Consider the following 8,442-nt stretch of genomic DNA (forward strand, 5'->3'; position numbering starts at 1 on the left):
GTTAGGGTACAGATAACATATCCTCGTTCAGCCATACAAAAAGAGGTACCCGGGATATTTGGTGATCCTCCTCTTCAAGGAGTCTTCCAGATGGACTCGGGTGAGTGCAAGACGATACTGAACACAGCTCAATGTATAATATGTTCTAGAATGATATAGCATTATTTGGGGGTTACTGTTTTTTCCTTCCAGCATCCGCATTCCCTGGCTGACCTTCTAAACGACCTCAATCCTCATCTTATGGTGGACACTCCTTGGTTTTATTCCCCAATACTTTTTGAGAGCAGTGTGTCAGAGTGAGTTTCATTATTTCCCATTGAGGGCTGCTTTTTGGAAGTTGGGGGCATTTATCTTCGCTCCTGTGGATTCTGGCGACTGTTCCTGACACTTACAATGCTAGAACTGTATACTAAACTTAAGACTGCAGACGAAAATCTGGCACAGAGGATCTTGGCTAAGAATGACATTGCTGAATTACAGACTAAGGTTGCTAGATGTAAGGCTAACATCAATCTATCCTGGAGTAAGAAAATCGCAGCTAAATACTTGGTATACAAAAAGGAATGTTATGAGTATGGAGAAGTGGTAGGGCGTTGCCTGGCCAATAGATTACATTCTAAGGAAGTTGCACATAGAATAGCCAGTATGAAGAATCAATCAATTGATATGGGTTATGATCCCCAAGAAATTCTCTAGATTTTTTATGAATTTTATGAAAATGTTTATTTGGGGAAAGGAGCAGGGTTACATACTGGGGACTCTGCAATACAACAGTTGGTGGAACAAGTTGGACAGGAGGAGGCAGAGATCTTGAAGAGCCCTATTACCATGGAGGAGTTAGAACTAGCCATAAATAGTATGGTGACTGGTAAGGCAGCGGGCCCTTATAGCCTCGCTTCGGAGGTGTATAGGGCCTTTTTTCAGGATATTAAAACAGATCTGCTCGCCGTCTTCCAAGCAGCCCAAATTGGAAGGGCACCTCAATCCTGGGACGAGGCCAATATTGTTATCTTCAGGAAAAAAGATAAGCCACTGGACCTGCCAGGGTCATATCGCCCGATCTCTCTTGGTAACTGTGACAGGCAGATCTATGCATAAATTCTGGCAAACAGGTTAGCAAAGGTTATTTCTCCCCTTGTCTCCCCTAAACATCATGGATGTATTCTGGGTCAGGGGACTGTAAATCACATTAGTAGAATTGTCACGCTTTTCAATTTTGCTAAGGTTGAAGCTAGGGACTTAGGGCTGATCTTACTTGATGCCGAGAAGACGTTCAATCGTGTTGCCTGGGATTTCCTCTGGTGGGTTATGCAGCGCATGGGGTTCTTTCAGGGGTTCATCTAGGCTGTAAAAGTACTATATCACTCGCCCTCGGCAATGATCTGCTCTATGGGTCTTGTATCAGACCCTATACAAATTTCAAGAGGCACACAGCAGGGTTGTCCCTGCTCTCCCCCGCTGTTTGCCCTATATATTAATCCTTTTTTAATAATGTTAGAGAGAAGTACTCAGATTAAACCCTTATGTGTTCTGGAAGACCAGTTCCATGTCTTTGCATATGCTGATGACATTGCCATCATAACATCAGATCCTGTCACGGCTATACCTGAAGTAGAACGCCTAGCATGTGAGTTTGGCGCAGTTTTGGACTATAAGATGAACACATCTAAAACCCAGATTCTGTGTACAAAACAGATTATGGCCAGCGATCCTAGAGTGGTTAAGGAGGTCAGGTATCTGGGAATGAAAATCTGTGAAAGCTTGAAAGACTTGGTTGACATTAACTGGGGGGGGATTGGTGTCATTATAACGCATACATTTACAACGACCTACCATTACAACGGAACTTTTACAACGCAAAAACTTTTACAACGCATGTATTTACAAAGCATGTATTTACAACGCAGGTACCTTTACAAAGCATACCATTACAACGTAAGTATTGGTAAATATATATTAATCTTATAATCATAAATTAATTGAAAAAATATATAATTTATTGTAATTTAATTTAATTTAATTTCATTTAATTAATTTAATTTAAATTTAATTTTAATTTATTTTTACCCTGTACCCCTGTACCCCAAAAACCCAAAACTAACCCTGAACCCCAAAAATACCCCTTTACCCAAAAACTAAAAACTGACCCTGAACCCCAAAAATACCCCTTTACCCAAAAACTAAAAACTGACACTGAACCCCAAAAATACCCCTTTACCCAAAAACTAAAAACTGACCCTGAACCCCAAAAATACCCCTTTACCTAAAAACTAAAAACTGACCCTGAACCCTAAAAATACCCCTTTACCCAAAAACTAAAAACTGATCCTGAACCCCAAAAATACCCCTTTACCCCAAAACTAAAAACTGACCCTGAACCCCAAAAATACCCCTTTACCCAAAAACTAAAAACTGACCCTGAACCCCAAAAATACCCCTTTACCCAAAAACTAAAAACTGACCCTGAACCCCAAAAATACCCCTTTACCCAAAAACTAAAAACTGACCCTGAACCCCAAAAATACCCCTTTACCCAAAAACTAAAAATCGACCCTGAACCCTGAAAATACCCCTTTACCCAAAAACTAAAAACTGACCCTGAACCCCAAAAATACCCCTTTACCCAAAAACTAAAAACTGACCCTGAACCCCAAAAATACCCCTTTACCCAAAAACCCAAAACTGACCCTGAACCCTAGAAATACCCCTTTACCCCAAACATATAACATTTAAAATATAATTATATACTTACCAATACTTATGTTGTAATGGTATGCGTTGTAAAGGTACCTGCGTTGTAAAAAAATGCGTTGTAAATACATGCGTTGTAAAAGTTTTTGCGTTGTAAAAGTTCCGTTGTAATGGTATGTCGTTGTAAAAGTTGCGTTGTAAGTGATGTTTCCCACTGGGGGGATATCACTACCAAGTTAAAGCAATCGTTAGAAAGCTGGGAATGCTTACATCAGTACTTGGTGGGTAGAGCTAATATCCTCAAAATGAATATACTCCCTAAGGTGTTGTATTTTTATAGATCAGTACAGTTGGAGGTATGTTGTGCCCAGTTACAACATCTACATGCAGTTTGTGCTAAATTCTTGTTGGCTCCAGGGAAACTCTGGAGAGCTATGCATTTCATGACTCTTCCCAGAGAGGGACGGGGAGTGGGGGGGAGTCAGTTCCTGACTTTACACTCTATTATTATTCCTGTCTCTTTTTAAATATGCGATAATGTTCACTGGAGAAGATGTGAGCAATAGTGCAGAGGCTCCCTCAATTTACCAGATGACGCTAGGTAAAGAGGTTAAGAACTGCCTGTTCAAGAAATTGGACAGGAGCTATTACAAAAGAACATGTTTCAAAATTCTGGGGGCAGCTATTAAAGTTTGGAATGTGGTTCGGAAAAATTGACAAATTCAGGGATTCATTTTTTATACACCTAACACGGCTGTAGGTATATTACCATCAATATTTCATGACCAAGTCACACTTAGCTGGAGACGGAATGGCATTTCCCAAATCGAGGACTTTTATGACACTGGGGGGCTTTATGTCTCTTTTATAGATTTAGCAGATACATTTCTTCTCCATAAGAATCAGTTTTCAAATTTTTACAAATACGAGATTTTCCAACCCACTGTGCTTGTACTGCTTAAAATAGTCAAGGCTGTTAGGGGCCAGGAAAGGATAGGCGTTCATTATAAAATCCTTTTAGCTTCAAGGACTGATGACTTGGAAAAACAAAACTGTAAGTGGGCAGTAAAAGTAGTAGAGCCAGGGGCTTCTGTAGAGAAGGCAATTGCTATTTCCGGGGAAATATGTCTGTCGGCGAATCTCAAAGCCCAGTTTTCTGAAACCATATTTAATCTCTATCATACTCCTGCCAAGATGATGAAATGTGGGAGGGGCAATGAGGTAAATATTTCCGATGTGGTATGGATAACACTGATATTCTCCATAATTTTTATGTTTGTGGTAAACTAGTGCCATATCTACAACATATAGAGAAATTCATGACAGAAATCTCCAGGGTTAGCGTTAAAATATTGGCTTCCATGATGTTGTTGGAAATTGGTGAGGATCTCGAGCAAGGGAGACCCATGTACAAATTCTGATATTTGCTCTTTATTGCCACGGCGGTAGCTCTGTTATGTCTAGCGTCTTCTTGACTTCAGCCGGAAGCACCATCTTTCTAAATGTGGCGAGCCCAGTTTTATAATATATATAATTTGGAGCATAGTCTATATTCTGTGAAAGGATCAAGGAAACACAAATTAGGTATTTATGTATGGGGGCAAGGATTGATCATATGAATTGCTGCAGAGGAAAGATAATGCAACTTAATTTAATTATGTTTTGTGGTATAACTGAATGAAAAGAATTGCTTTTATGCCTTGTTATCAGATTTGTATGTATTCATTGAGGTTTTGATAATGTGTATAATAAAGAAAATAAAAAAAATTAAAACACTCACATTTCCCAGATATAGATTAGCGAAGTACCTATAACTTGCGCCCCACCATGCACTGCTCATTATATCACATAGTAGATCATTCATGGTTTATTTTAGTCTCTGTTTATTAGGTTGTCACAAAAAAACAGACTGAAACAAATCTCAGAGTCACTGAGATATGCTTATGAATAGAGCACAAAGAAAAAACATATCATCAATATGCACAGCATTGTATATCATAATTTACACCAGCAGGGAGCCACACGAGGAGTCAAAGTAACTAGCAAGAATATAGGGACAGCACAAATAATAGACCATGTAGAGAACCAGTACGCCAGGGTCTTGGAGAAACTGCTTAGTTCAGTGTCCATAGTAACATCGCAGTATCCAGAGTACCGGCGCCTCACCTCACATGCTCCTGTGCTAAAGATGTTATGTTTTGTGCTGAACTTAAGGCCTTGATCCTACAAGATGCAGAATTGTTAGTGGATGCTGTAGCCGTCACAATGGGACCAAAGGGGAGGAGTGTCATCACTGAACAGAGTTTAGGAAGTCAAAAGCTGCCAACAGTGAATCAAGCAATCAATCTGAAAGATAAATATAAGAATACTGGTGCTATACTAGTAAAAGATGTTGCCAATAACACAAATGAAGAGGACGGAGATGGAATCCCAACTCTGCAACTGTACTAGCATGTGCCATTGACAATGAAGGGTTTGAAAAACTAAATAAAAGAGCAAAGCCAGTGAAGATCAAAAGGATAGGGATAGTGCTGGCAGTTGATGAACAGAAAATGCAATAGAAACCAGTAACAACACCAGAACAAATTGCACAGGTTGCGACAATTTTGGCAAATGGAGATCAAGAAATTGGAAACTCAGTATCTAATGCTTGAGGAAAGTTGGAAACAAGGATGTCATCACAGTGATGGACAGCAAAATGCTTCATGATGAGTTAGAAATTAAGGAAGGTATGAAGTTTGGCAGGGGATACCTCTCACCGTACCTCATCACCATAGCAAAAGGTCAAGAAATGCGAGTTCCGGGTTGCCTTTGTTTTGCTCTGTGAAAAGAAGATGTCCAGTGTCCAGTTCATTGTTCCTGCTCTTGAAGTAGCTAATGCTCATTGTAAACCTCTTGTCATTCTTGCTGTGGATGCTGATGGCGAAGCTCTCAGTACTCTTGTGCTGAACCAACTGAAAGCTGGACTAGGAGTTGTTGCTGTTAAAGCACCTGGGTCAAGATTCATCATAGTATCGCGTTCCCCTTGTGTCATGCATGGTGTTGCAAGGGCAACGCAATACTAAAGTCACATCTACCAAGCAACGCAAGGACAACTTGCATGGCCCTGAATTGCACAGTAAATCTGGACTAATGCAAGGCCTTGAGCTACTCTACACTGGGAAGGTGTTCCATGAGTGGAGTGCAGGTGTTGAAGGGTCATTGATTACAAAAATGATGACGCTGGGTTTTCTGGATATTTATTACAATGCCATGCTTGTGAAGTTAGAAAATATGGTGGAGAAAGTTATTAATGTCCCCACAAAGATAGTAATAACGGCCCTGGTAGATAAAGCAGGAGTTGCTTTCTTTTTAAAGACCGTAGAAGCAGTGTGACTTTATCACTTTTCTGTGAAATAAATATAAAATGTCAGCCGGATGGCTGGCAAGACAATGTGCAATATATACAAGTGCTGTGGGAGATAAAAATAGGATTCAAGGAGGGTCAATAGCGACTCTTCGCCTGGAATTATCTGGAACTAATGAGGGGCTTTACAGTGAAGAAAAACGTGTAAAATGTACAATTATTGTCACCCCAATCGCTGACAAGACATGTACAAGTCTGGTGAGGGATACAACATTACGGGATTCAAAACGGGTCTTGAAGAGACCAATCCACTGAGAAATTATAGTTCAATAAAAGGCTCTATAGTGAGGGCCGTGGTAAACACTCTGCGCGTATAAATTGTGACTGCACAGAAGCAGACACGAGGGAGGGATAGTGCGTCTATAGAACCTCCCCCCGGGGCTGTAAGTTACCTTGATCTTGACACGCACGGCTTAATCCATGTTGCTCATCAGAGTCGCAACTCGGATGAGCAACACGGATTGAGCCGCATGTGGGCTGGCTCACCAGACCCATTACCCTTGAACTGGGATGCTTTGCCACTTGTTCCAGGGTCCAGGCACCCAGCCTTTTCCTTGCGGATAGTATGTGACCTGGTCGCAGCATATACCAATTCAGGTACCTCCAATATTTTCACACTGAGCCCTCTCTCCACCTCTGACCACTCAGAGACTTTGAGATCATTACTCAGTAAACAGTGGACTGGGAGAAGAGGAGACATAGCTACTTTTACAGGGCCTGTCACACCGCCCCATTCCAAATATGCTATAGGATGGAGGTTGGTACTTCTGTCTGCATAGGTGATCTGGTGAAACTCACCAGGTATCAATCTGTCTTGAGGCACCAGGGTATCTAGGACGATAGTCACCCTAGCCCCTGTGCCTCTTAGAGGCTCAACCTTAGTCCCTTTTACTTTCGGCCTCTGTCTGTACTTATCCATGTTTGGAGGTAAGGCGTCCACAGTTGCATAATTCACCCCACCCAGGGACTCTAAGGTTTCCTCTGCTACTTCCCCCCTCTCTCTGAGGCACTCTCTACCCCAACACTTACCGAATTCTGGAGGAATCCTGCTTTTAGGGGGAAGATTATGCCACACTTTGGAAGAAGTTGTCCTGCTCTGGTGTGTTGGCCTGCACCTCATTGGACAGAAGTGATCTCCTGCTTGACCACAGAGAACACTAAATAAATATGTGGGAGGTGCAGAGTCTCTCAGATCAGTTACTTGAAACTAAGAAAAGAAGAAGCCTTGCCACATTGGAAACTTGATTTGCACCATCAGGCCCTGCATTTTGACTTATGAACTTGCCCCATTTCACTTCCATCACGGGCTGCTTATAAAATCTTCACTGGCTTCCTGTGCCCATGAATACATTCTTTAAACTTCTTTGTCACACCTACCTGGCACTCAACAGTATCAGCCTCTCTTACTTCAGCAACAAATCCACTTTGATGTCCCATTCAGACAATTTCATTGAGTTTTCCTTCAATGGTCAATGATACTGGCATTTCTTGTTTTTAAGACTTATGTCACACGTAAAGGCTGTAAACACATAGTAGATACAAGTACTGATTACCTAAAAAAGTGAGAGAGTCAGAGTTACATGTATATACTGCTGCTAGGCTTGTTGCTTGTTACTTCAGAGATCTTAGTAATATTGAAATGTTGTCTGTCTTTTTAATATTGGAGATAAATCAAGCCTTTGAGATTAGAAGTACCTATAGCAGAGACCAGTAAGTGTGTGAATGCTGGGCTCTGAGAGAAAGTAAGTTGCAGATCATAATGTCTTCTGCATTGAATGGTTGGCTGGGTGTAAGTTGAAGGTGGCTGTGGGGTTGTATGTAAGCATATAGTCTACTAAATTATCATTAGGCACAAATATAGGGTCCAACTAAACTAATAATTAGAAAATGTATGGAAGGAGATATCAGACACCACCTAAATTTACTCTTTCTGCTTTTTTTATGTTCACAAACATTTTGAGGACTAGACATGGAATCTGTAACTGGAGCAGGTTTCCAAGCGTACTCTTGGAAGTTCATATGATTACTATTACCTCTGTATGGAGGTCTTACGATTACATCAGAGAATTACTTAATTAGTTACACAAGACTGGCCGTAACCCATGTAGTGGCAGCGCGATCCTAAAAGGACGTTCTATCATTTGTATTGGAGCATGGTCCTATTCAATGAGGGAAGCACTTTGTATTTGCTGCTGTACTGTATTATTGATGTGGACATAGAGGTAAAGTAGCTGTCAGGAGGAGCACTGTGTGCCACAAAGTCAGTACACAGCATTAAGGGCGCCACTCTGGAGGAGAGAAAGTGGGTCCTACAGAGCTAACAGGTTTTCAAGTTGCTTATGTGT

At 41.1% G+C, this 8,442-nt stretch overlaps 1 pseudogene; it reads left to right on the plus strand.

Annotated features, from left to right (window-relative positions):
* The first annotated feature begins 1,491 nt into the window (after positions 1-1,491).
* LOC147733842 (60 kDa heat shock protein, mitochondrial pseudogene) lies at positions 1,492-5,756 on the plus strand (annotated as a pseudogene).
* Positions 5,757-8,442: the final 2,686 nt, after the last annotated feature.

The sequence above is a fragment of the Lissotriton vulgaris genome, chromosome 1_2 (assembly GCF_964263255.1).
Source record: "Lissotriton vulgaris chromosome 1_2, aLisVul1.2, whole genome shotgun sequence".
Lineage (NCBI taxonomy): Eukaryota > Metazoa > Chordata > Amphibia > Caudata > Salamandridae > Lissotriton > Lissotriton vulgaris.